This window comes from Sciurus carolinensis, chromosome 5, assembly GCF_902686445.1.
Source record: "Sciurus carolinensis chromosome 5, mSciCar1.2, whole genome shotgun sequence".
NCBI lineage: Eukaryota > Metazoa > Chordata > Mammalia > Rodentia > Sciuridae > Sciurus > Sciurus carolinensis.
The window spans coordinates 98,685,611-98,712,852 of NC_062217.1; the positions used below are offsets into that span (position 1 = coordinate 98,685,611).

Sequence of the window (27,242 nt, forward strand, 5' to 3'; positions counted from 1 at the left end):
ACACAGAAAATTTTGTATCGGCCGCGGCGCTGCTGCTCTGTCTGCGCGAGTCCTCGCAACTGTCTCCGCGTGGCGCGAGCATCCAGCCTCAAGCCTCCCTCTTTCCCTGACGGCGGCGACAGGAGGAGCGCAGGCAAGAGGCGGCGGGCTCCACAGAGAGAGGCGGACGCCCGGGTAGAGGCGGCGCTTCCATCCCTGCACCCGGGCTCCAGTGACACGCGCTCGCGTCCTGCGCCGCGTCGGAGCTGCGGTCGGCCCGGGGACTAACCGGCCTCGCTGCCCCTCCCCGCGCTGCCGCCTCTCTACCGGCGCGCCTACCCACCGACTCGCCCTCGCCCCTCCTCCCCGGCGGAGTGGCGGCGGCCGGAGCAGCCTCGGCAGCAAGAGGCCGCCTCTATGATGAAGTTCAAGCCCAACCAGACGCGGACCTATGACCGCGAGGGCTTCAAGAAGCGGGCGGCGTGCCTGTGCTTCCGGAGCGAGCAGGAGGACGAGTGCTTCTCAGGCTGGAAATACAAGGTCCGGGTGGGTCTTGCAGGTGCTGTTGGTGAGCAGCAGTCGGTACCCAGACCAGTGGATTGTCCCAGGAGGAGGAATGGAGCCTGAGGAGGAGCCCGGCGGTGCTGCTGTGAGGGAAGTGCTGGAGTCAAAGGAAAACTAGAAAGACTCCTGGGTATATTTGAGAACCAAGACCGAAAGCATAGAACATGTTTATGTTCTTACAGTCACTGAAATATTGGAAGACTGAGAAGATTCTGTTAATATAGGAAGGAAGAGAGAGTGGTTCAAAGTAGAAGATGCAATCAGAGTTCTCCAGTGTCATAAACCTGTTCATGCAGAGTATCTGGAAAAGCTTAAGCTGGGTTGTTCCCCAAGCAATGGAAATTCCACAGTCCCTTCCCTTCCAGATAATAATGCCTTGTTTGTGACTGCCGCACAGACCTCTGGGTTGCCATCTAGTGTAAGATAGAGAGAATTGGGAAGACCTCCCCTACCAATTGTGTGATCTCCTGGGGAGAGGCTTCTTCACTTTCCTTGGCAAACATCTGAATGATGCTCACAAACTGTCTGAAATTGCCATGCAGGAATTTCAAACAATTTGCATGTTTTTCATATGCTTTCAAGCGTTCTTTAAAAAAAAAATGTAAAATATTTTAATAAGCCAAAGTCATGTGGAATTTTTTTTAGATGCCTTAACTGTGCCCCCTCATGTTATTTTTATCATTTTATTTCACAGCATTTTTTTAAGATTTTGTTTTGTTTTGTTTTGTCCATTTGGCATCAGTCTTTTGTCAGATCAAATTACTTGTGGTGTATTCCCCCTAAATTGTTTTCTCATTTGCAGCATTAACATATTCAACAAATCTTTCTGTGATGGGAATTAATGGAAAATATTCTTAGTATTAAAGAAATCCGTCCATTCTAGAACTTGCTTTGTAGGGTCAGAATTTTAAATTATAAGTTGCACATTTGGGCTGTCTCTGTATGGTCCTTAACTGTTTGAACAAAGGACTTCAATTTGATATTTTAGGAATTTGCCAACTCTTGTCTGAATTTGCATAACTGGTATTATGTCACTGTCAACCTAAAATGGCTATTTTCCCTAAACTTCAATAGTAATTTAACACAAAATATTACTTAGTGATTTTTTAGGGATATATTGGCAAAATGCATGATGTGGTAAGTATGTCTTATCATGAAGACAGTGTTCACGGAATTTATTTAGCATGCTCACTTGCCAATTCCCTCTATCTATGATCTCACTTTACATAGAATACCTCAGAAGCATATTTCCCTCAATGTAAATTGCTTAAAACACTTCATAGTAGGGACCCTAAATTTGCGTGCTTACCAAAACAACAGGATTGGAGTCTTACCTTTGGGGCCAGTCAGTGATGGCCGAACCACAGTGAAGTGTAACAGTCACCTTGCTGTTTAGCTGTTGTGGGCTTAAGATTGTTAAGGCACCTTCAAATGTATCATCTTTTCTAGTTTGTCAGTAATTACTGCTTTTCACATAACTTTTGGGGCACTGGAACACACCTGAATTAAGAATTATTTCATCTTACCCTTTATACTTAAATCAGGCATCCCATCTAAAACACAGAAGTACCTGAATTGAAACTCCTGTACTTCCCCCAAGAAGATCAGAAATAAGGGGGGAGGAAAAAAAACAGTGACTAAGATGTGGAGTTGGGAGAGTGAAGAAAGATCACTTTTTATGTAGACAGTACACTGTTGTAAATATTATAACTGGTGAGTATGAAGTAGAAAAGGTATAGTTAAAATATTGCTCTGTAAAACTGCTAACCTTTAAAAATATAATTGCTGCTAAAAATACAGTTCTTGTATTTCAGGAAAATTGGTGCCATTTTGAAAATGAGATCTTGTGCCATAAATGCAGCCAAACTAAATGTAAACATTAGTTCACAAATTAATGCTGTCAATGGAAGGAGTAAAATGGAAGAAGGCAGAAAAACTTAACCAGTGACATTTTATCCTAAATTATGTAGTATAATAAAATGTGATCATCCAGAATTTTTATATTTTTCTTTGTGCAGAGGTTATGTATTCTGGGTGTTTTTAAAAAGGAAACATTTTAAATCCCACAAATTGACACTTTGTATCAATCACCAATGGACTAAGATATTTTTCTCAGTAATCTCTGAAATTTGTATACATTAAATACTTAACACAGCAGACAAACTGGATTGTTTTTGTATATAAGACTGCTTCCACCTGAAATGCTGTCACAAGTACTGGGGGGTTTATCTTTTTTTTTTTTTTTTTTTTTTTTTTTTAATCTTGTTATTTACTTAAAAAGTTAAAAAGTTACATATCATTATTTAACAATTACTTCCTGGACATCTCTGTCCTTTAAGTATGTGCATAAATAAAATTTAAATCAGCAATATTTATCAATCTTAATACATCAAAATAATATATGTACAGATTTTTAAATTTAGTTCTTTATACACTCAAATAATTTAATGTAAAATTCAAAACCAAAATTACTACCTACAGAGAGGGCTCAGTCTACCTATGGCACTGAGGAGGACCCACACCTGAATTCAGACATTCTGCAAATACATTCTCAACTTGAATAACCTACCCTGTTTATATTCAGTCTAACTTCCTACGAATGCTTTTCCACCTATCTAAAACCTCATTCCTTGGATTACAGTATGGACAGATGAGATATAAAACCCTTATTAACTCTAAATGTTAAAAGGGGTGTGTGTGGTCAAAAATAGTTCTTTATGATCATGCTCTTAAAGATGTTAAATATAATCTGATAACTGGATTTTTTATCTGCTACTTAACAATTACTTTAATTATATGCTTCAGTACTTAAACCAAAGAATAAAATTTACAATTCTAAAAATCACCAAAGAATAACACTTGAGTATATTTAAAATGAATATGGAAATTATAAAACAAGAGATTTAAGTAACTATAGAAAACAGTGCTAATTCACAGCTCAAGAGGTCTAAGATGCATAGCTTCATAGAATCATTCATGGAACAATTGTTCTTATCATCTAATGTGTATTAATATCTTATTATACATTTTGATGGAAAACTTCGATTATATTTTTTGTAAGAATCATCAGTGGCAATAGCAATAACAGTGATCCTGAGTGTAACTTAATTTTTCTACAGTTACCAAACACCATTCATGTCTTTGCAGCATAAAGAACACGAACCATTTAGTTCTATGGTTCTAGGTAACATTTGGTAAATTGGTAAATATGTACTGGGCAAACAATGATCAGCTAAAAATGATCAGTGGAAAGCACAAGTATGTGACTAGTTAAGAAAGAACATAGAATATCATACTGTTTTAATAGAGTAGGGTGTGTTTTACAGTTGCCTGTGTCTGTCCTAACTGTGGGCATTGCCAAACTGCTGGATCCTACCTATAAATCCATTCTAAAGGTAAAATTCCTGAAAAATTTAAACATTAATGAAGCAAAACAGAAAGGAGAAAAGCAATTTCCTACATTTCTTACAGCTCAATGAATACCTATTCTTTATTTCCTCGTTTTTTTCCCTCCCAGATATTGCTACACCAGATATACTCATTTATAGCAAAATAGGAATGCTTTGACCTCTAGCGCCACCTAATGGCATACAACAAGCTCTCACCAATTTCACTTAGCTTTGGGAAAAAAAATAGCAGTCATTCAAATCCAACTCATTATTTTTTAAACCTTATTACTGATGAGAGATACATCTAATTAAAAAAAAATCTTTCAAAGTAAAATTCTAACACAAAAAACAAAACTCATTATCCTCCTATGTCTTTAGGTGATTAAAATTTGTGAAAATAAAAAAAAAATTAAATAATACAAATCCTGAAGGAAAAAAAAACAACCCAGGTATGTTGAGATGTTTGAAAGACAGATCTACATTTACTGCCAAAAGAAATCTTAGTCTAGTAAAAAAAAAAAAAAAAAAGTTCCACTACATTTAAATGAAGCAAACTAATTAAACCACTGACACCAGACATAAAACAATATCTACTTAACAGCTTTGAGGGACATCTTAAGAAGGCAGTGAAGCACCTTGCTGATTAGAAAAATAAAAACCCAGGCGGTTTGTACAGAAAATATAAAACCATACAGGGGAATAACCTGAGTTGTTCTATAACCAACACCATACAAACCGACTCCTAATTCTAAACTATCAAAGGGAACTGGTGTATGTTTACACAGAATTCTTTGGAAGAAATATTGGAATCAAACAGGCTTTCAGCCTGTTTTCACTAGAGGCTAATTAACATCCATTTTATTTTTAACAATCACAAACTTAGGCCCTGTATATAAACATAATTTTTTTCTAATAAGAGGGTTGTGAAAATAAACTTAAAGAGGCAAACTAGTCCCAAAAGCTAATGTCTAAATATCTACCAAACACCAAATTTCTCTTGTACCCAATATAAAGAGCATCACTGAGGGTAACAATCAAAATTAAGTGTATATATTTGGTTACTGAATGAAGATATAGACGGAATGATAGTTAATTTAACGATGAGGTCAATACCTTTTTGCAGTTTGTTTTGTTTTAAACAAAGCTCTTAAATCAGATACTACTAGAAAGGGCATAAATTGAAAGAGTGCCACACTGACACACAGGACCAGAAAATCCTAAAATCACATTCTCTCAAATACTGCTATTATCATACCACTGAGACTAAGTCATTGCTATGTTATGGTGATGATCTGACATGATCCATTCTCCTTCACTAAAGCTTTAGCTTCTGTCGTTGTCTGAGGTTTTGGTGGCCACGCTGGATCAACCAATAGCTCCTGTGCCAGATACATGTACTTTGCCTTTGGCATCTTCTTTCTACATCCCTGGGCCCAGGACAAGCAGCATTTTCCCCACCGATCCACTGACTCCTCCACCATGATAGACACAAGGGCATTGACAAGAACAATGATGAGCATAGTTATACACCACTGATATGGTACACACACTATCTGAAGAACCTGGTCAATAGAAGCAACTGGATGCAACATGATGAATAATATGAAAACATACAAAATAATCACAGATATAACAAAAAGATAATTCTTGTAGCAAGGTTGCCTGAAGGGTTTTCCTTTTGAAAAGGCAACTGCCACTATGAGGTACTGAAAACTAGAGATAAAAAAACACTGTGGTATTTTCATAATTTTGTATATTGCGTGAATCAGGTTCAGTTTCATTGTATATGTGTGAAGAATTCCAATGTGGGTTTCTTGTTGTATTACAAGCATCTGAATATGGATGCCATACTTCATACCAAGGCTGCTGCTTAACCCAAAAAAAACCCAGAGATTGAAATCCAATGCAGATGATTATCTGAGACAAAACAGAGAAGAGTAGGGCCCCAGATATAAGGCCTGAAGGTGGTCTTTGTGCCACAAGTTCCTTCCAGGCAGAATTTAAGCTCATTGTGAATACCACTACCAAAATGATTGCCAGATCAATGAAGAGAAACTGGAAGTCTCCTAGGTTACTTAAGATAGAATACAGGAGAGTAACACTGAAGTACTGTATGATGCTGTACAATGCCATAAATTTAAACACACAGAAGGAAGTCATTAAAGCAGCACGGCCTTCCCTTATAAGGTTTGGCACACAGGAAATACTAGGAGTTTTAGAGGTAAATGGAGATGCCACCGAAGCCTCAAGCTCTGATAAGGAAATGCCTCCATGTGCCCTCTTCAAAGCACCACAATCATTGGCACCATCACCACACATCCCAACAAAGTAATCTACATTTTGCAATGCTTCTACCAACTGTGTCTTCTGATCAGGTGCCATACTTGCAAACGCAGTGCCATGCAACATCAACTTAGGAACAAGGTCTTGAAAATGCTCCAATATCACTGAAAATGACTTTCCATTCATTGCAAAATGATAATGAGTCAACTGAAGATCTTCTAAGCTACCATGGACCAACTTAATTGGAATAGCCTCAGAGTCAATTGCTGATGAATTACCGCACTGTGTTAGTGAGTCCGCATAATGCCAGTTTATCTTGGCAACTTTCCCATCCTTTGGAGGTAATGCTTCAGCAATAATAACTTTATCTTGAGGTAGAATCATTCCACAGTCTCTGGCCACAGAGACAGCAGTCAACATGTTGTCACCTGTGACCATGACAGTGCGAATGTTGGCTTTATGCAAATCTTCAAGTACTGCAGGGGTTTCTTGCTTTAATTTGTTCTGCATTATAATTAATCCCATAAAATCCATGTTGTTTTCAATGGCATCTCTACTAATATTCTGTACTTTATGCCATGTCAGTTTTGACTTCAATTTTCTATGTGCAAGAGCAATCACACGGAAGCCCTGTTTAGTATAATCTTCTAAAACTTCCTCAAAATCAACAGGAACTGTTTCTGGTTTACAAAGATTGGCAATGACCTCAGGGGCTCCTTTCATGTAGGCATCCATTTTCTTATCCCCTAGCACCCTTGCAACCACACTCATACGTTGCAAAGCAGAAGAAAATGGGAACTGGCGAACAATTCCTATCTCATAAATAGCGGGAAGTTCAAACAGCTCCATTTCTTGGTTTCCTGCAGGTGTAGATTCAGGAAGCAGTTGTTTAGGAGGACGAACCACAGTGGGCATAATTCGATTATGAAGTGCTGTTTCTTCTTCAGTTGCTTCTTCCAGAATCCATCCAATGGCTTCAAACATTTTCAAATCAAGTGGATCACCAGAAAGCACTCCTTCAATTTTTGTAAGTGAGTGACAAGTAGCCATACAAGCAACAAACTGGGATTTTACCAGCATCTCATTGCAAACATTTTCTTCTGGTAAAAGAAATCGGGTATTTTCCACTCGTTGAATCCCCCAGAGATCTAAACCATCTTCAGTAAGCGTTCCAGTCTTGTCAAAACAAACAAGATTCAGCTGTCCACAAATATTAATCCGTTGGGGACTGATACAGAAAATACCAACTTTTTTCAGCCTTCTCTGGGCATACACAATACCAGCAGTCATCGCAGCAGGAAGTGTAGGTGGCACAGTGATTGTAATGATATCAAGAGACTCTATGATTATTGCCCCAACTTCATCCTCATTTAAAATGCTATTGATAATAGTGTAGATGAAACCAATGCCAGCCACTGCCACAAGACACAGCAGAAACAAGTAGGCATCTCTGTAGAGTTTAAAATCAGTTGGTTTGGGATACAATATGGAACGGACAAGCTGTCCTTTGGAAGTACTAAATCCTGTTCGAACTACTATGGCTTTGACGAGCTCTCCAGTGTAGAAACGAGTCTGAATGACAGTTGTCCCACAAAACAAAGTGTGTCGTTTATGTGTTTCTGGACTATATAATTCCTCACCCATTCCTTTTATATCCACTGAAGGATTTGGCAAATTAGTCTTTGTCACTGGAACACTTTCTCCTGTTAACATGCTTTCATTTACAATGCAGGTACCATTAATAAGTACTGCATCACAAGGCATGACTGTTCCATTTAAAGGAATGACCATAACATCTCCTGGCACAAGGTCTGTAGAAAATATCTCTTCTATTTCTTCATTTACTCTACAAACTGAAACTCTCGCAGTACTGTGAGCTGCCACCATGTCATGCAACATAACATATTGCTTTCTAATGGAATATAGGGAGCTTACAATCGATACTATGGACATAATCACAATGGCTAGAGCATAATAATAGTATTCATCAGTGCTCCACAGTACAACACTGAACAGCTGGAAAATGTAAAATGGATTGAGAACCTCTTTAATTAGAAGCTTAAAAACAGAAGGCACTTTCACAGTAATTTCATTTACACCATAAAGCAATTTTCTGTAGGCATGCATCTCTTTTTTCAGTCCTGCACCATGTTTTTCATAAATTGACGTACAAGAAACACCTTCATCCAGCCCCTTTAAGAAATCAAAATTGCGTATGGTATCATTCCAGAAATATTTTACACTATGGTGAGTGAAATAACGAATCTGTTGTGTCTGAGCCTGTGAATGTTTATTCATCTCATGCCTGTAGTCTTCAGCAGGATTCTCAGTTAAATGAACTGCATGACCATTTGAAATCTTATCAGTTATAGATTTTGGATTTGAAAATGGGTGATTTTCCAGAGAAAGAAAGCGAATTTTTGCACAAAACCACATTCTGAATTCATCAGTAGTCCTCAGCAGCACCACTTCACAGTCTTTAACTGCGGCTCTGATACAAGTTGCTTTCACCCGCCACTCAGGCATCCAGTAAGAGGAGGAGGAGAAACCCACCAGTACAAATCACTCCTAAAGAAACTATGGCAAGCTTCCAGCGACTCAAATTATAACCATAAATCTCCATTTCATCTTCTTGACCCTGATTGATAGTCTTCCTTTCTTCTTTGTCCATATCTACAGTGGTTTGAAAGGCCTTATGCTTCACAATAACTGAAGAACTGTCTTGGTCTCAATTTCTCCATTCCCATGATGCAAGTGGGATACTGCCTATGAAAGATTTCAACGAAGCAAGTTTGGGCCTACAGGAGCACTGCCTTTGTGTATGGCCTGCTGATGCATTCTTTCATCCCTAGGTGGCGATCCAACACTCCTATGTCCAGACACCAAAATCCTAGGATGTTTGTGTCAGATCCGCCACGCTGCCGCGCCGTCTCCTCTGCGGCCTCCCGGCCGGAGCAACCAAGAGGCCGCGGGGGGCTGGGCCGCCGCTGTCGCCGCCGCCACCACCTCGCTTCAGCCCAGCCCCATCGCTCTCGGCCGGCGCCGGCGGCCGCGGGTCGCTCGGGCTCGAGGCGCCGCCGCCGCCGCCGCCGCCGCCACCGAGCGCTGCGGCTCGGGCTGAGAGGGAGGCGCCGCGGCGGGGCCCGGACCGGGCACAGGGGCTTCCGAGCTGTGCTACTCGGCGCCCGCGGCGGCGGCGTGCAGGCGGGCAGGGCGAGAACAAGGGAGGGCGGCAGGGGAAGCGCGCAGGGGAGGGGGGCGGTCTGCACTCCGAAACGGCCTCCAGCCGCCGGCGATGTAGCGAACCCCCTCCCCTCGGCCGAGGCGCCCCGATCACGCTGCGGGGAGAGCCGGCGGGCAGGCAGGCGGGGGAGCACGCCTCGAGCTCGGGAATCCCGCGCCGGATGTCTGGGGGGTTTATCTTGTACATGATATTCTTAGAGGTAATAATGCATGAACTTATTTTATAAACTCTTGGACTATGTATTTGACATGTAAAAAATGTACAGTATTAATGTCAACCATCTCTTAAAAGTTAGTCTATAAATATTGTTGTATAATTTCCTTTGGTCAGAAACATTTTGGTCTAAGTTGTGCTGTCAGGATTTTCTTCAGTGCCATTTAGCAAAAACATCTTTAGACTATGCAACTAGCAAAAATTTATACACTACAGTACCTTACAGTTTTCACTTTTAAAATTTCTTCACTATTCTTGTGGAACCTGATCTAGCAAAATTAGAAGAAAGGCCCAAGGAAATTTACTTGAAAAGCCAACATTTCCAGGTTAAGCAGTGGAATAATATCTACCATCTCAACCCTCCGAAGTTTGCCAGGTGTTGAGGCTGTTATTTGTGCCTACTTGTGGGGTAGCTGAATAAAATTGGGCACTTAATTTTTCGGTTCCATGTCCCTCATGAAAAAGAAGCGCTTACTGTAAATTGATTTGCAGACAAAGTAGAATCTGCCCTGCATGTTTTTATAAAGATGACATTTTTTTCCATCCAAGCACATGCGATCCAATTTCCTGTCTATCACACTATTGTATAAAGAGCAGCAAAAACTGAAGGGGAGAAGTGACTGCTGTACACACTGAATTGCTCTGCATGGTCTTATTTGAAATAATTGGTGTAAGAATCTTGACTTTTTTATATTTGGAAACATCAAATAAAAATGGAACAATCAAAAAAAAAAGAAAGAAAATTTTGTATCTAAACTGATATATGACTTGGCTAGTGTATTTGAAATGGTGATGAATGCAAAGCCATGTAACATAAAAATACCCTCCAATAATAAATGAGATTCCATAACAAGTGCTAAAAACAGAGGTCGAACAGGTACCACTAAGACAGTAATAATTCTTTTTCTCACAGTCATAAATGAATCAAAAATATTCTTATTTAAAGAACAGAGGGATGATATATTTGAGTAAAAGTATGTGATATTAATCTCCTTTGTAAAGGACATAAAGGCTTTGGTTGTGATATGCACATTCCAAAATAATCAAGAGGAACAGTACATAGCTGAGGAGGAATGTGATAAACAACTAAATTATCTGAACATTACAGAAAAGGACAGAATGAAACAGGATTTCCAGAAACTTAAGAGAGGGACAATAAGTGTGTGAGTAGGCAAATGCATTGCAAATTAATCAGAGACAGAATAAAGTATCTATCTTGCATTCAGATATCACAAGGAAATGAAATATGCTCAGATGCCAAAAATGCTGATCTTTGAGGAAGATTATCATATTAATTCTATAAAAATAATATAATTAAAATCACTTAACATGAGAAAATCTGAAAAATTAAAGTAATATTATGTGTCCTTAAATATTTAAAAAATATTATGTAGAATGAGGGTTATTATGTAGGAAAGGAATTGACTCTTGCAGATTAGTAGCAAGAGAGAAGGGAGAAGGAGGTATCAAATATTTGAGTAGCTACTATATTTCAGATATTGTGAAGTGATTTCTATACATCTTTGTTTTGTTATTTTTTCTTCATTAAGTCCATTTTTCTGACTAAGAAACAGAGAGGAAACCAAATGGTTACATTACTTTCTCAAGGACAAAGCACATAAATAACAGTTAACCTTTGAATTCAGGTCGGTATCAGGTCCTTCTGTGGGCCACTAAGAATTAAAAACCTGATTTATATCACTCTGAAAACAAAAGACCCAACATCACTCCACATCTCAAGACATAATAAGCTGACTGGGGAAAAGCAAGTCTTTTTCCCTGAAAGTACGATACCTGGATTAATCTATTTGTTATCAATATAGCAAAATACCCAAGGCAGGCTACTTTAGAAGAAACGAGTTTTTTTTTTTCCTTCCCCCGACACCTCCCACCCCACTTTTTCCTCTATACAGTCCCTCCTTCCTCCATTCTTCTCCCCTCCAACTCCCATTATGTGTCATCATCCGCTTATCAGTGAGATCATTCATCCTTTGGTTTTCTGAGATTGGCTTATCTCACTTAGCATGATATACTCCAATTTTATCCATTTGCCTGCAAATGCCATAATTTTATTATTCTTTATGGCTGAGTAATATTCCATTGTACATATATACCATAGTTTCTTTATCCATTCATCAAATGAAGAGCATCTAGGTTGGTTCCACAATCTGGCTATTGTGAATTGAGCAGCTATGAACATTGTCGTGACTGTATCTCTGTAATATGCTGATTTTAAGTCCTTTGGGTATAGGCCAAGGAGTGGGATAGCTGGGTCAAATAGTGGTTCTATTCCAAGTTTTCTGAGGAATCCCCACACTGCTTTCCAGAGTGCCTGCACTAACTTGCAACCCCACCAGCAATGTATGAGTGTACCTTTTTCCCCACATCCTCCACAACACATATTGTTGCTTGTATTCTTGATAATCGCCATTCTAATTGGGGTGAGGTGGAATCTTAGGGTAGTTTTGATTTGCATTTCTCTTATTATTAGAGATGTTGAATATTTTTTCATATATCTGTTGATTGCTTGTACATCTTCTTCTGTGAAGTGTCTGTTCATTTCCTTAGCCCTTTTGTTGATTGGATTATTTGTATTCTTGGTGTAGAGTTTTCTGAGTTCTTTATATATTCTGGAAATTAGTGCTCTATCTGAAGTATGAGTGCTAAAGATTTTCTCCCACTCTATAGGCTCTCTCTTCACATTGCTGATAGTTTGCTTTGCTGAGAGAAAGCCTTTGAGTTTGAATCTATCCCAGTTATTGATTCTTGCTTTTATTTCTTATGCTATGGGAGTCCTGTTAAGGAAGTCTGATCCTTGGCTGACATGTTGAAGATTTGGACCTACTTTTTCTTCTATAAGATGCAGGGTCTCTGGTCTGATTCCAAGGTCCTGATTCACTTTGAGTTGATTTTTGTGTAGGGTGAGAGATAGGGGTTTAGTTTCATTCTGCTGCATATGGATTTCCAGTTTTCCCAGCATCATTTGTTGAAGAGGCTATCTTTTCTCCATTGCATATTCTTGGCTCCTTTGTCTAGTATGAGAAAATTGTATTTATTTGGGTTTGTGTCCATGTTCTCTATTCTGTGCCATTGATCAACCTATTTTGGTACTAATACCATGCCGTTTTTGTTGCTATTGCTTTGTAGTATAGTTGAAATTCTGGTATTGTGATAAGCCCTGCTTCACTCTTTCTGCTAAGGATTGCTTTAGCTATTCTGGGGTTTTTATCCTTCCAGATGGATTTCATGATTGCTTGCTCTATTTCTGTAAGGTACGCCATTGGGATTTTAATTGAATTGTCTTGAATCTGTATAGCACTTTAAGTAGTATTGCCATTTTGACTATATTAATCCTGCCTGTCCAAGAACATGTGAGATCATTCCATCTTCTAAGGTTTTCTTAATTTCTTTCTTTAGTATTCTGTAGTTCTCATTGTAGATATCTTTCACCTCTTTTGTTAGATTGATTCCCAAGTATTTTTTTTTTTTTGAGGCTATTGTGAATAGAGTAGTTTTCCTAACTTCTCTTTCTGAAGATTCATCACTTATGTATAAAAATGCATTGGATTTATGAGCATTGATCTTATAACCTGCTACCTTACTGAATTCACTTATGAGTTCTAAAAGTTTTCTGATGGAATTTCTGGGTTCCTCTAAATATATAATCATGTCATCAGAAAATAGGGATTCTTTGAGTTCTTCTTTTCCTATGCATATCCTTTTAATTTCTTTGGTTTGTCCAATTGCTCTGGCTAGAGTTTCAAGGACAATGTTGAATAGAAGTGGTGAAAGAGGGCATCCCTGCCTTGTTCCAGTTTTGAGGGGGAATGCTTTCAGTTTTTCACCATTTAGAATGATATTGGCCATGGGCTTAGCATAGATGGCCTTTACAATGTTAAGGAATGTTCCCACTATCCCAATATTTTCTAGTGTTTTGAGCATGAAGGGATGCTGTATTTTATCAAATGCTTTTTCTGCATCTATTGAAATAATCATGTGATTCTTGACTTTAAGTCTGTTGATATGGTGAATGACATTTATTGATTTCCGGATGTTGAAACAACCTTGCATCCCTGGGATAAAACCCACTTGATCGTGGTGCACTATCTTTTTAATATATTTTTGTATATGATTTGCTAAAATATTTTGAGAATTTTTGCATCGATGTTCATTAAGGATATTGGTCTGAAATTTTCTTTCCTCAATGTGTCTCTCTGGTTTAGGTATCAGGGTGGTATTGGCTTCATAGAATGAGTTTGGGAGGGTTCCCTCCTCTTCTATTTCATGGAATACTTTGAGGAGTATTGGAATGAGCTCTTTAAAGATTTTGTAGAACTAAGCTGAGAATGCATCTGGTCCCAGACTTTTCTTTGTTGGTAGGTATTGATGACTTCTTCTCTTTCATTACTTGAAATTGATCTATTTAAATTGTGTATGTCCTCCTGATTCAGTTTAGGCATTTCATATGTCTTTAGAAACCTGTTGATGTCTTTGAGATTTTCTATTTTGTTGGAGTATTGATTTTCAAAATAGCTTCTATTTATGTTTTGTGTTTCACTTGTGTCTGTAGTGATATTTCCTTGTTCATTCCGAATTTTAATAACTTGAGTTTTCTCTCTCCTTCTCTTTGTTAATGTGGCTAAGGGTTTATCAATTTTGTTTATTTTTTCAAAGAACCAACTATTTATTTTGTCAATTTTTTCTATTGTTTCTTTTGTTTCAATTTTATTGATTTCAGCTCTGATTTTAACTATTTCCTGTCTTCTACTACATTTGGTGTTGGTCTGTTCTTTTTCTAGGGCTTTGAGCTGTAGTATTAAGTCATTTATTTGTTGATTTTTTCTTCTTATATTGAATGTGCTCCATGAAATAAATCTTCCTCTAAGTACTGCTTTCATAGTGTCCCAGATTTTGATATGATGTATCTTTGTTCTCATTTACTTCTAAGAATTTTTTTTATTTCCCTCCTGATGTCTTCTGTTATCCATTCATCATATAATAGTGTATTATTTAATCTCCAGGTGTTGGAGTAGTTTCTGTCTTTTATTCTGTCATGTATTTCTAATTTCAATCCATTATGATCTGATAGAATGCAAGGTAGTATCTCTTTCTTCTTGTATTTGCTAACATTAGCATTTTGGCATAAAATATGGTTTATTTTAGAGAAGGATCCATTTGCTGCTGAGAAGAAAGTGTATTCGTTCTTTGTTGAATGGTATATTCTATATATGTCTGTTAAGTCTAAATTATTGATTGTGTTATTGAGATCTATGGTTTCTTTGTTCAATTTTTGTTTGGAAGAATCTGTCCAATGGTGAGAGAGGTGTGTTAAAATTGCCCTAGTATTATTGTGTTGTGGTCTATTTGCTTTGTGGAATTGAAAAGGATTTGTTTGACGTACATGGATGAGCCAATATTTGGGGCATAGATATTTATGATTGTTATGTCTTGCTGATTTATGCTTCCCTTAAGCAGTATGAAATGTCCTTCTTTATCCCTTCTGACTAACTTTGACTTGAAGTCCACATATCTGAAATGAGGATGGATACACCAGCTTTTTTGCTGTGTCCATGTGAACAGTATGTGTTTTCCCATCCTTTAACGTTTAGTCTGTGGGTATCTCTTCTATGAGATGAGTCTTGCAGGTAGCATATTGTTGGATGTTTCTTTTTAATCCAATCTGCCAGTCTATGTCTTTTGATTGATGAGTTCAGACCATTAACATTCAGGGTTATTATTGAGATATGATTTGTATTCCTGGTCATTTGACTCATTTTTGTTTTTTGACACGACTTGTTTTCTCCTTTATTTGGCTATTCCTGTAGGCTAGTTCCTCCCATTGCTGATTTGCATTGTTGTTTTTCATCTCTTCCTCATGGAATATTTTGCTGAGAAAGTTCTGTGATGCTGGCTTTCTTTTTGTAAGTTCTTTCAGTTTTGTTTATCATGGAAGGGTTTTATTTCGTCGTCAAATCTGAAGGTAAGTTTTGCTGGGGATAAGATTCTTGGTTGGTATCCGTTTTCTTTCAGGGCTTGATAATGTTGTTCCAGGCCCTTCTAGCTTTTAGGTTCTGGATTGAAAAATCTGCTCATATTCTTATTGGTTTCCCCCTGAATGTAATTTGATTCTTTTCTCTCGCGGCCTTTAAAATTCTGTCTTTATTTTGTATGTTAGGTATTTTCATAATAATGTGCCTTGGTGTAGGTCTGTTGTAATTTTGCATATTTGAAGTCCTATAAGCCTCTTGTACCTGGTTTTCCATTTCACTCTTTAGATTTGGGAAATTTTCTGTTATTATTTCATTGAATAGATTGTTCATTCCTTTGGTTTGTTTCTCTGTGCCTTCCTCAATCTCAATAATTCTTTTTAAAATTGGCCTTTTCATGATATCCCATAATTCTTGTAGATTCTGTTCATGATTTCTTACCATCTTCTCTGTTTGGTCAACTTTGTTTTCAAGATTAAATATTTTGTAGTCCTATAAGCCTCTTGTACTTGATTTTGTCTGAGGTTCTGTATTGCAGGTTATGCTTTCCATGAAGTTTTTAACTTGGTTTATTGTTTCCTTCATTTCAAGGATTTCTGTTTTTTTTTTTTTTCAGTATCTCTAACTCTTTATTGAAATGATCTTTTGCTTCCCGTATTTGCTCTTTTAACTGTTGATTGGTGCAATCATTTAATGCCTGCATTTGCTCTTTCATGTCATCATTTCCTTCCCTGATTGTTTTAATTACGTGCATTCTGAACTCCCTTTCTGACATTTCTTCTGCCATGCTTTCATTGGGTTTTATTGATATAGTATCTAGGTTTGTTTGGGACATTTTCTTCCCTTGTTTTCTCATATTGGTCAGATATCAGTGGGACTCTCAGATATTTCAGAATTCCTCTATTGGCTTATAGTGTCCCTGTAGATTTCCAGTATATCACCTCGTAGCCTTCAGTAGTCTGAAGTCTTGGAGGAACTTGGTAATGTAGTGCTCCCGAAGAAAGCTGCCCCTGGCCCCCAGCTGCATGCTGGGATGGGTGCTGGCTTCGTGCAGAAAGCCTCCCACTGGGTGGGCTCCTCTGAGAAGTTTCCTATGGACCGGGTCTGCTGCCAGAGGGAGCCTGGCTGCTCAGGGAAGCCTCTTGCTCCCCGACCCTGCTCCAAGAAGCTGCCCACTGTCCGGACCTGCTGCCCAGGCTGAATTTTGCCCAGTGGAAGAGACTCACCCAGTGTCTCTGAGTTGGTCCATGTCTCTCAATACCTCCCCTTCTTGAATCCTGAGTTCTGGAGTGAAAGGAGATGCAGTCACCTCTAGACGGCCATCTTGGTCCCTAAAGGAGGTTTATTTAGGTCATAGTTTGGGAGGCTAAAAGTCCAAGCAACATGCAAGTCTGGCAAGGGTTCCCCCTTGATTTTTTCACTTCATGGCAGATAACAACAGTAGGAGAGGGAGGGATCACATCACAAAATTAAGAGAGAGTGAAGGCAGACCTGTGCTTCGGAAGAATGTACTCTAGGAGATCCAGTATTCTCTTCTCAGGGCAAAAACTCCAGTCACCAAAGGACCTCCCACTAGGCCCTACTTTCTAATGTTTCTATCTGCTCCCACATCACACCAGGGATTAAGCTCCCAATACACGAACCTCTGGGGGACAGAAAACATGCAAACGATAGCAGTGCCTAAAACCCACAAGGAAGCTGCTCAATCATGTGATTAACCTTGGTATTAGGAACAAAGAAGAGTCACACTGCTTCTCCAAAGAGTTAAATTCAGTATTATACATAGCATTTCTTTGTAATCAGTTTGATGTTTCTTCAATCATGTGAGACAGATTGTCACTTTCTATATAAAGGAATTGCAATTATGTCATCTCCCAAAATTCAGTTAATTAGATACAGAATTGGAACAACTTAATTATTCAAAATTACAGTCACATGCCTTTCACATATCCATAATAGATATATAAATTTTTAGAAATTATATTTAGCATATTAATGATTTAATTTCTATTATATATAAAGAAACAAAAAATCATAAATAAAAGTTTTTTATGTTTTAAAATTTGTTCTACTTTGTTGTATGTGACAGTAGAATACATTTATACATTTTGATAGTTCATACATAAATGGATTGTAATCTCTCATTTTTATGATTATACATATTGTAGGATCACATCAGTCATGCAGTCATATATATATATATATGAGGTAATAATCTCTGTGTCACTCTACTATCATTCCTACACCCATATCCCTTTCCCTGTACCTTATATAAAGTAACTCTTTAATGCAATAAGTTTTGTATTAGTTTTCAATATATCTTATATCCCAACTTTGATGATTCAACTTAAGAGTTTGGAACTTCCTGATATTGTGAAAGCAGTACTCATTCAGTAGAAACTATACTTTGAATTTTGAATTTCAGTCTTCCCCTGGAACTGGTGATATGCTGTGCCATGCTCTTTCTCCATGCTGGGCAGTTGCAGTGAGCTGCAGATCCCATCTGCCCATGATTATGAGTGGGAACAGCAGACCACACTGTACTGTGTTGCTAAGCTACTGTGTTTGGTGGGTTACGTGTACTAAAGATACACTGAGGATATTTTCAAATTGCTATCAGGATATAACCCCACTGTAAGTAAAGAAGGATCTATAATTGCCACCTAATATAGGATTTGAAATGCAATATTCTCAATGGCTTCCTAAATTAATTTTGTGATCCTGACACCATTTTCCCAATTCTGTGTGGGTTTTTTGTTTGTTTGTTTGTTTTGTTTTGTTTTCTAATGAGTACCCATGGTTTCCAAAGACTTCTCTTTGGTAAAGAATTTATTGAAGGTGAAGTCTACTTGATTGAATATTAGTACATTTCTTAAATGATCTGATTTCATCATCACAAATATTAATTGAAGAACAAAGAATATATCCACAATAGTGTCAATGATGAATTGAATAGAAAATTGCTTTGGGATCAATACGATAACTTCTTTGGATTACAAAATTAATTAATGCATGAGTGCCATGATAAGGAGAAAAAAATCTATCCAACAAAATACATTAAATGACAATATATTTTGGTTTAAATGATCATATGAACACATAAATTTGCTTATTGTAAAAATCAATGGTAATTGTTTTAGATTAAATGGGAATAATGTGGCTTAAAGGAAAGCTCATTTCTGTGGAAGTGGCATTTAGTTAGGCTGACCCAGAAGCTAATATATAGAAATCCATATTTGAGTCATATATCAGTATAAAGAAACATACATAGAAAATGATTCAATGTTGCAATCATCACACTCAATTACCTAGATTGTAATCTACTAAGAGAAACTAGAAATTCAGACCTGTTTGGGACTATTCATTGAAGTACTTCTTGCCCTGTCTTGTGACTCTTTTTTGTACCTCCCTATTGCCTCCAAGAATATCACATTATTTATATAAATGTAGATAATATTACTAGTTTTTTAGATAAAGAAAATAAATAGAAGGCTTAAATAGTGACACACTCACTGTCATATTTTGAGTAAATTTTGGTGTCACATATTGAAATCTGGCAATGTAATTGTAATGGCCACCTTCTTGACTTGTAAATGAAAGAAAAAGCAACACAGAAAACATTGAGAATTCTAGAACCCTGAGAAAACAATTTTAAAATGACCCCACACCTGGAATACTCTAATGCTAAAAATTAGGTTGAGTCAGATAAAGAGCCAGATGACCCTCAGGACTGTGTGTATTTGTAAATAAACTGTTGAACATATATAAGAAAAGAAATAAAAGTTCCCTAGAGTGGAACATAATGAACTATGAATAGAGCACATAGAGTCATACACAAATAAGAGATTTGACTTTAAAATAAAAACACAACAGAAAAGGGAAAAGGACAGAGAGGGAAAAGGGCATCCTTCTGCCAAATCATGGCAGGTATATAAGAAAAGCAAAGAAGCAAAGTTGATTTAAGAGGTAAGTTAGAGGTTAAAAATACCTACTTAGTCTATGTAGAAGTTTAGGATAGCTACAGAGGGAAACTAAAATATATCATGAGATGAAGTACTCCCCTGTTTTAACTTCAGGGAAAGAGATAACAAAATAGGTGATACCACTGGAGTTACAGATGCTCTTTTATTACCAACATGTGCCATGTAATTTTCTGGTAATCCTGGTGAACTGAACACAATTGGAGGTCATGAACAGAAGAGGAAATATTACGTTTCCTGGGTGTTAAGCAAAGATAAACTCAAGTTAAGTTTCTGATTCTGTCAGTTCATCTTAAAATTTACTGGAAACAAGTCAAGGAGATATCTGTAATGTGTTGAGTTGCACTTTCATTCCTGAAAATACTGAAAGGAGTTGATGAGATTGGAAAAGTATTTTCCTAAGGATACAAGTGAGACTTTTGAAACCCGAATAACGTATTTCCCTCAAGTTAGGAAAAGACCGATGATTGGCAAAACAACTGAGGTTTATTGCATTTAGTTGAGAGAAACAACAAAAATGAATGAAAGTCACGAGTTTCAATATTTCATCCACTTGGATGGAGCCCATGGATGCATTTTGTCTGGCACCATGAGGAGTAAAAAAAGGAGAAATTAGTTAGAAGTTGACTCGTGTATTTGTGACAAGATTTAGTTCTGAACATAATTTAAGAAATAACAGGTTTGAATAAGTTTAAGAAATATAAGAAAAATAACATATACAACTTGATTAGTGATCTGATATGAAAGAAACTAAGTAGAGAAAGTAGATTAGGTTCAATCCAAAGGTAATTGGGTTATGGTGATGTCACTCTCTGATTTGCAGAATATAGAAACACTATTAGTTGACTTGGAAATATAACAAAATTCTATTTGAAAAGAAGTCCATGGGCTATCTAAGTGGAAATGTTCACTTTTAAGTGTTAGATATTGAGATTTGGATGTCAATAATTTAAGCCCTTAAAATCCTTTAATGACTTCACATTAATTCAATTATGATGTCAATTCACTTAACATGAATCATTCTTTATAGTAACTAGGAGTTTAGAATTTTATAAATCTGTAAATAAGGAAAACTTGAGTAACTAAACTGTATTAATTCCAGTTTAGTAATAACAAATGTCATTACTAAAATATGATTTATTGGTACAGTCAGTAATGTCAAGAAGTTACTCAACACTAAATTCTCAGAAGAGCCCACAGGAGGGAGCTTCTGTCTCTAAAATAATATGGTTTCCAAAGACCTAACGTATATCATCATGTATAATAGGAATCTCACAATAACAACAGAATGCATACAGTTGACAACAATACACAAAAATAACAGAAAAGCCTATGTTTTATCTAAGCAGAAATGGGTTTATCAAAGATAAACAACATGAATTTAAAATAGAGTGCCTTATGCCATCCCTGTCATTACCATAGTGAACTAGAAAATTAATGAATTCAATTCAGTGAATTAAATCCAAGACAACAAATTAAGAAAATATCCTATGCCTTGGGACTTATAGTAGAAGTCAGGGATAACAGTGTATTAGGTTTTTAATCACACCTTTTCCATTCAGTTAATTTGTCTTCTGCTGAGAGTGTTGTTAGAGGTGACTATAAATCATCTTTGAAATATTTTCTCACTAAAGAACATTTTATATTTTAGGGTGATGATTTAATCTTATGGTTCATCTTTCCAAGTGTACATGCATTATATGAGAGATCACTTGGAATGATATGAAGTATATCTTTTGAATTTAGAGTCAGAAGGTATCTATTGAAACTATGGAGCAATCTCTAACTTGACTTATAATTAAGAAGGCTTAAAATATTTGAGATGGGGTGTTCTGATTTATAAAATGATGATAATAAAACCTAACTTTTATATTTGTGATAGATATTAAATGACAGAATAACCCAATAACCTAACAAGAGTGTCCTCAAGTATAACTATGCTTCCTTATTTTTTTTACCACTATTAACACTTGTGATTTTTGAAGAAAAAAGAAGATACTTTTCAAATCTCAGCAGTACATATTCCTCTTCTTAATTCAGGCATAGCACTTCTGTTTTCACTTTTCCTCAGGGGAGAATTTGTCAGTCATGTATGTCTTAGAAGGATTGATTTTCATGCTCTCTGTCAGGGGATGAAGGCAGAATGCACTTGACTATAAACATTTGCACTTTACTCTGAAGTGAAATTTAATTTAACTTTCCTATGTTTTTGGGTTCGAGTATGCCAGGCAATGCTGGATTGGAACACCCACAGACTCAGGCTGATGGGAAAGCCATTTCTCAGTGTTGCTGGCTGTCATGGCAGAAGGTGAAAAGGAACTCAGGAAAAGTTTTCACAAGGAATTAAACATTCTGTCTCAAAAGGGATCCATGTCTCTTCCATTTGTGATCTTGTTCTCAGTCACTGAAAACAAGAAGTACCATCTTATCCTGCGTTCAGAAGATGGAAAGACAGAAATGATTATCAAGTAGCATGAATAAGTACCACAGCACAGTTAGAACTTAATCTATGCATATATTATGTGTGCTGAGAACACATGCCAAAAATCTTGGGCATGAAAACACCTAGCTTTTTTTTCCTGTCACTCAACTACATATCTGCTCAAGTTCCTCATTTGGTTAGAACCAAACAAGAGTAAAACAATAAATTACAGGTAAGTCCAATCACCTCCATATTTTCTTAGTCATTCCTGGTCATTAGAGATTTAAACAGAGGCATATTAATTGACATATTTGCACTCCATGGAGACATGTGAATAGAGATATGGTGGTATGAGATAATGGAAGCACACAATGCTCACCACTTACTGCTTATAAACAAAGTTCATTATCTAACCATCATCTTCAAGGTTGTTCTCATGCTTGGACTATGACATGGCACAATGGCAATGACAGACAATCTGATCCCTCTCCTATGCTATAATTGATGGATAAAAATGAAACTGAATCAGATATGGTCCAAAGAGCAAAACTTAATTGAGGAGTTAAAATGTAATATATGAAAAAAAAATGCAAATCACAGCAAGTTTGAAAAGAATGACTATCGATACAAAATGCTGGAAAAATATGCTGAGTAAGAGAAATTGTCCTCCAATCTAGGAGGACTTTGGTGAGGATAAGGAAGAATCAAAATCTTAGTCTTCCCACAACCAATAACAAGTTATAATAACATTTTTATGTACATGAATTGAAACTTTAATAAAAGTTATAATCTATAATTTACCAGTGCTAACCACTTATGCTAAATACTTAATCTGCACTTTTCCCTTAATTCTCATAATAATTTTAAGATGTTGGAATGAATTTTATGATCATTTTAAAGATAGATAATATTTCAAGAGGCTTAGTATATGGACTGGTATCAAAGAAAGGAATCATGCTTAGATCTTATGTACACCAAGTGATGTTGATACCACTACACTATTTTTTTATTTGTTGTGTTCAACTTTAGTGTTGATTTGCAAATATGAACCACTTACATGTATTTGAATTGTAGCAATTTACTTACATGTGAATCATGAATTAGAGCAATTCATTTTGAATTCCTGACTCTATCTTACAATAGCTGTGTAAACATGAATAATCATTAATTTTGTTTGTGTGTCTATGTCTGTTTTTTCATTTATAAAATCAAGATAAAAATAATTGCTCTGCCAAATTTACAATGTTTATTAAAATGGAGGACATAATAAAATAAATCTCTCTCTACATATATGTATATATACATGTATGTATATGTAAAATAAGCATTGTATATATAATAAGTATTATTATCAGAATGGGTTTGTCATTCTCATGAGGAAAGAATGAAATACAAAAAAGTTATAGATTAGTCTAAAAATATGAAGTTCATGAAATGTATGTAGCCTTTCATAAATTTACCTGAAATTTTGGATCACCTAAATGAAAGATATTTGGAAATTTATCTGATAATGTGGGACAATAATGAAGCAAAATATGAATGCCGTAAAAAGAATATTTCAATGACAAATTCAACGTCTAATGAGCAGGGAAGAAAAACAAATCTCATCTTTCCCAAATTCCTTGCCCTTTCTTATATTGTAAAGTATCCAGTGCTCCACAGTATCTAGTGCTTTCCAAAATAGGACTAAGTATTAGTGCAATAAGTGTTCTTCCATACTTGCCTGTTTTCTAACCCAAAACAATCATAGCAGCTCTCCAACTGATATATGGGCAAATATTTGAGTACCCTAAATCAATGATGGACAGGATACTACAGTTCTTAGGAAATTTCTAGAAGACTTTAGTGACTAAAAAGAAAAAGCAAAGAGTTCAAATATAAACCATAATCAATTTTAGAGTTATATTAGAAATATGTTTGTAATGTAAGAAAAACAGACCTATCTTTCCAAATGCAAATGCTTTTCCTCTTTTACTAATGTCTAAGTTATGCCATAAAACACAAATGTAATATTAGAAAATTTCAGAAGTATCAGTGTAGGTGATCTATAACATCCAGAAATGAGAAACCACAAAGTTCAAAGGTTTGTCATATTAATCAGTGTAACTCTCCATTCAACAAAGAATAAATAAAAATTTAAACAAATGTCCAAAATAAATTTAGGATGTGAGAGTAATCAATGTTCATAGTTCATTTATAAATTAAAAGGATCCAACCTTATGGTTTCTGACAGGAAGAGAAGAGTCTGACTAAATCTGTATGCTTTTTATCACAAATAATGCTACCTGAGCTAATAATAAGAGATCAGTAAATCAGAAGGTACATTTAAAATACCCTTTATCAAAAAATAAATAAATAAATAAAATACCCTTTATCAATAGGACTTTTAAGTTATCAAATAAATGCCAAAATACCTTTCTAAACTATTTTATTACTGCTTTGAGATGTAGATTTTGAGTATCTAAAACTGTCCACAATTGTGCTGCTGGTAACTCCTGTTTTATTTTCTTTTTATTAATTTCTAATAGCTATGCCTTCACCTTTATCCTCAACTCCCCTTACATTCCAAATTTATTCTAGTTTGAATGTCAAAGCCAAAGAGCAATGTGGTTATCAGTAATCAGAAGGGTGCTCATTGTTAGAACTAGTCCCAATAACTGTTTATTTGTTTGTCTGTATACAATGAGTGATCCTAAAGCATCTATAGTGCTCTACCAAAAGCTTCCATATAATCTTCCCTTGTCTACTCTATTACAGAAATATGATTGTGGATATATTGGTTCCTACTGGATCTGCCTCACATTTCTCAATCAGATTGAGACTGTCACTCTCAGCTTATGGGATGTCCCCTGATATCCTTCCGAGCTCTGGCTAATATAACAAACTGGACCTATTAATCACACATTCCTCTCTTAGTTATTGCTCAAGATCTTGCCTACATTATGCCAATTATCTTAACCCAAGAAGAGGAGATACTACTTTTCTACTACTCTTGCTTGATAGATGGAAAATATCCTAAATCATATGCTCATGGGAACTTAGAAAGTAATTTAGCATTATCTTCACACTGAAGATAATAACTTGACACTCACAGTCCTTGAGCGCTTGCCTGAAGTTGAAGTCTGCCAGGATTCATTATCAGGATGGTCATTCTGCAAAGCTCATGTTAATGCTTCTCTTTCATGAGAGCCTGACAGCAGGGGAGCAATAGATGGGTGAAGTGATGTGAGATTATAGAAAGCCCTGAAAAGCATACAGAAAAGTTTTTGCTGCATCTGAAGTTCCAAAAGTAGCTCCCCTGAGTTGGAGAGAGTCATGCTAAAGAAGTGTTTTAGTAGAGTCACCACATCCTGGTCTGCTCAAAAAGATCTGGGTTTTACTCCTGTCTGGTGAAACTTTTAATAATGCTGCCTTTCATTGTGAAACAATTGCCTATCTGAGCAAGAAAAAAAAAAGTTACTTTGTATTATACAAACCTGATGAAATAGGTTAGTTTAGAGGAATGGTGTATATATCCATTATCTATAATAGCCTTAAAATAGCCTATGGCAAAAAAAGAGTGTTTTGTTTAATATACTTTACCTATCATGACTTGATCAGCAAATGTGCCTATGTTTCACATCTCAAGAATTCCATCTCTTTCTAAGAGAGTGGAGAGATCTTATTGTTTATAGATGGGTAGAAATAAAATTGCTTAGTTTTGATTTTCATTTGGGTTAATATTTTTTAATTATTGACTGTTCTCAAAATAGCACTGATTTTTTCACATAATAACATTTACCTTTTTGCTATTGAAACTTGGTGTTTAGAGATCATACATTTTGCTTTCTGTGTGTCTTTTCCTTTCCTACTTTAGTTTGTCAAATCCAAAAAGAAAAGAGCATAGATCTGTGCCTGCATCTCCCTAATGTTTCAGATATAATTAGTCATTTAAATCTTTAAACACTTGCTAGAAAAGGCAGTGATGTAAATCCAACCCTCACAATAGATTCAGATTTAAGTTCCAATTATTTAGAAATATCTGCTTTAGCTTTGAAGGTTCGGAAAAGTGCAGTGCATATGTTAAATTTCTTCTAGATATAAAGTTAGAGGAAATGCATTCTCTCATGTATCACATAATGCACTTTTGTGAGTGACAGCAGTATCTCCCTATGGTAAGTGTAATGGTTAATTTGAATTGTCAACTTGATTGGATTAAGAGATGTCGATGATTAAGTGACCCCTGGGTGTGTCAATGAGGGCATGTCTAGGAATGATTGGAATGTGGGATAGTGAACTGAAGTGGAGCCCCTCCCTAAGCATGGGCAGCACCACCCAATAGGATGAAATAAAAATTGGGAGAACAAGGAAGCAGATGCAGATGCAAGCTCAGCTCTTCTTGAATGAGTTTTTTATTGCTGCTTTAATCTTCTGAGGATATCAGACTCTCCCTTCTTCACTATTCCAAAGCAGACTCTGTTAGTGATTCTCAAGGGAGTTTCAGTAGTCTTGGTCTCAGACTAGGGCAGCACTGTTGATCTTTCTCATTCTGGGACTTCTGTGTCTTAGACTGCACAGCTATTGATTTTTCCAGCTCTCCAGCTGCAGAGGGACATTGTGGACTATCCAGCTTCTGGTTCTGTAAGCCAATCTAATAAATCCCCTTTTGTAATCATACTTCCTGTTGACTCTTCCTCTAGAGAACCCTAATACAGTAAGTGACATTATAAAGAAACTCATGGGGATATTGGAAGCAACACAACTGAAATTTATTTGGCATTTCTACCTCAACAGCAGCTAAACCTGTCAGCACAGTGCAGGTACACCTGTCAAGTAGGACAATGGCACTAGAATGTAGACTGGACATTTTGGTAGGTTATTCTTGGTCTCAATAGACAGTTCTATTTTCCTTGGTGAAGGGGTCTCACCTAAGATAGAGGAAAAGATGGTGTAGAAAAACACCTGAATGCAATGGTTTGTGTTACTGATCCTATCATTCTATTTCCAAGATTATTATTCTAAATACAATTGGTTATGTCATGATATAGTAAAAAGGAAATAAACTGACCACATAAAAAGGAAATAAACTGACACATCTGCAGACACCAATTTTTTAGACATTATTTTTAAGGGTATCTGCATCGGGGGAAAATAGGCTTATGAAAATTCTTAAAAATACAAAAGCAAAGTCATCACATTCAA

At 36.5% G+C, this 27,242-nt stretch overlaps 2 pseudogenes; one reads left to right on the forward strand and one right to left on the reverse strand.

The window, feature by feature from the left end:
- The first annotated feature begins 263 nt into the window (after positions 1-263).
- LOC124985848 (diphosphoinositol polyphosphate phosphohydrolase 2-like) lies at positions 264-2,760 on the forward strand (annotated as a pseudogene).
- A 1,838-nt stretch (positions 2,761-4,598) lies between these two features.
- Positions 4,599-9,246, reverse strand: LOC124985847 (polyamine-transporting ATPase 13A3-like; annotated as a pseudogene).
- Positions 9,247-27,242: the final 17,996 nt, after the last annotated feature.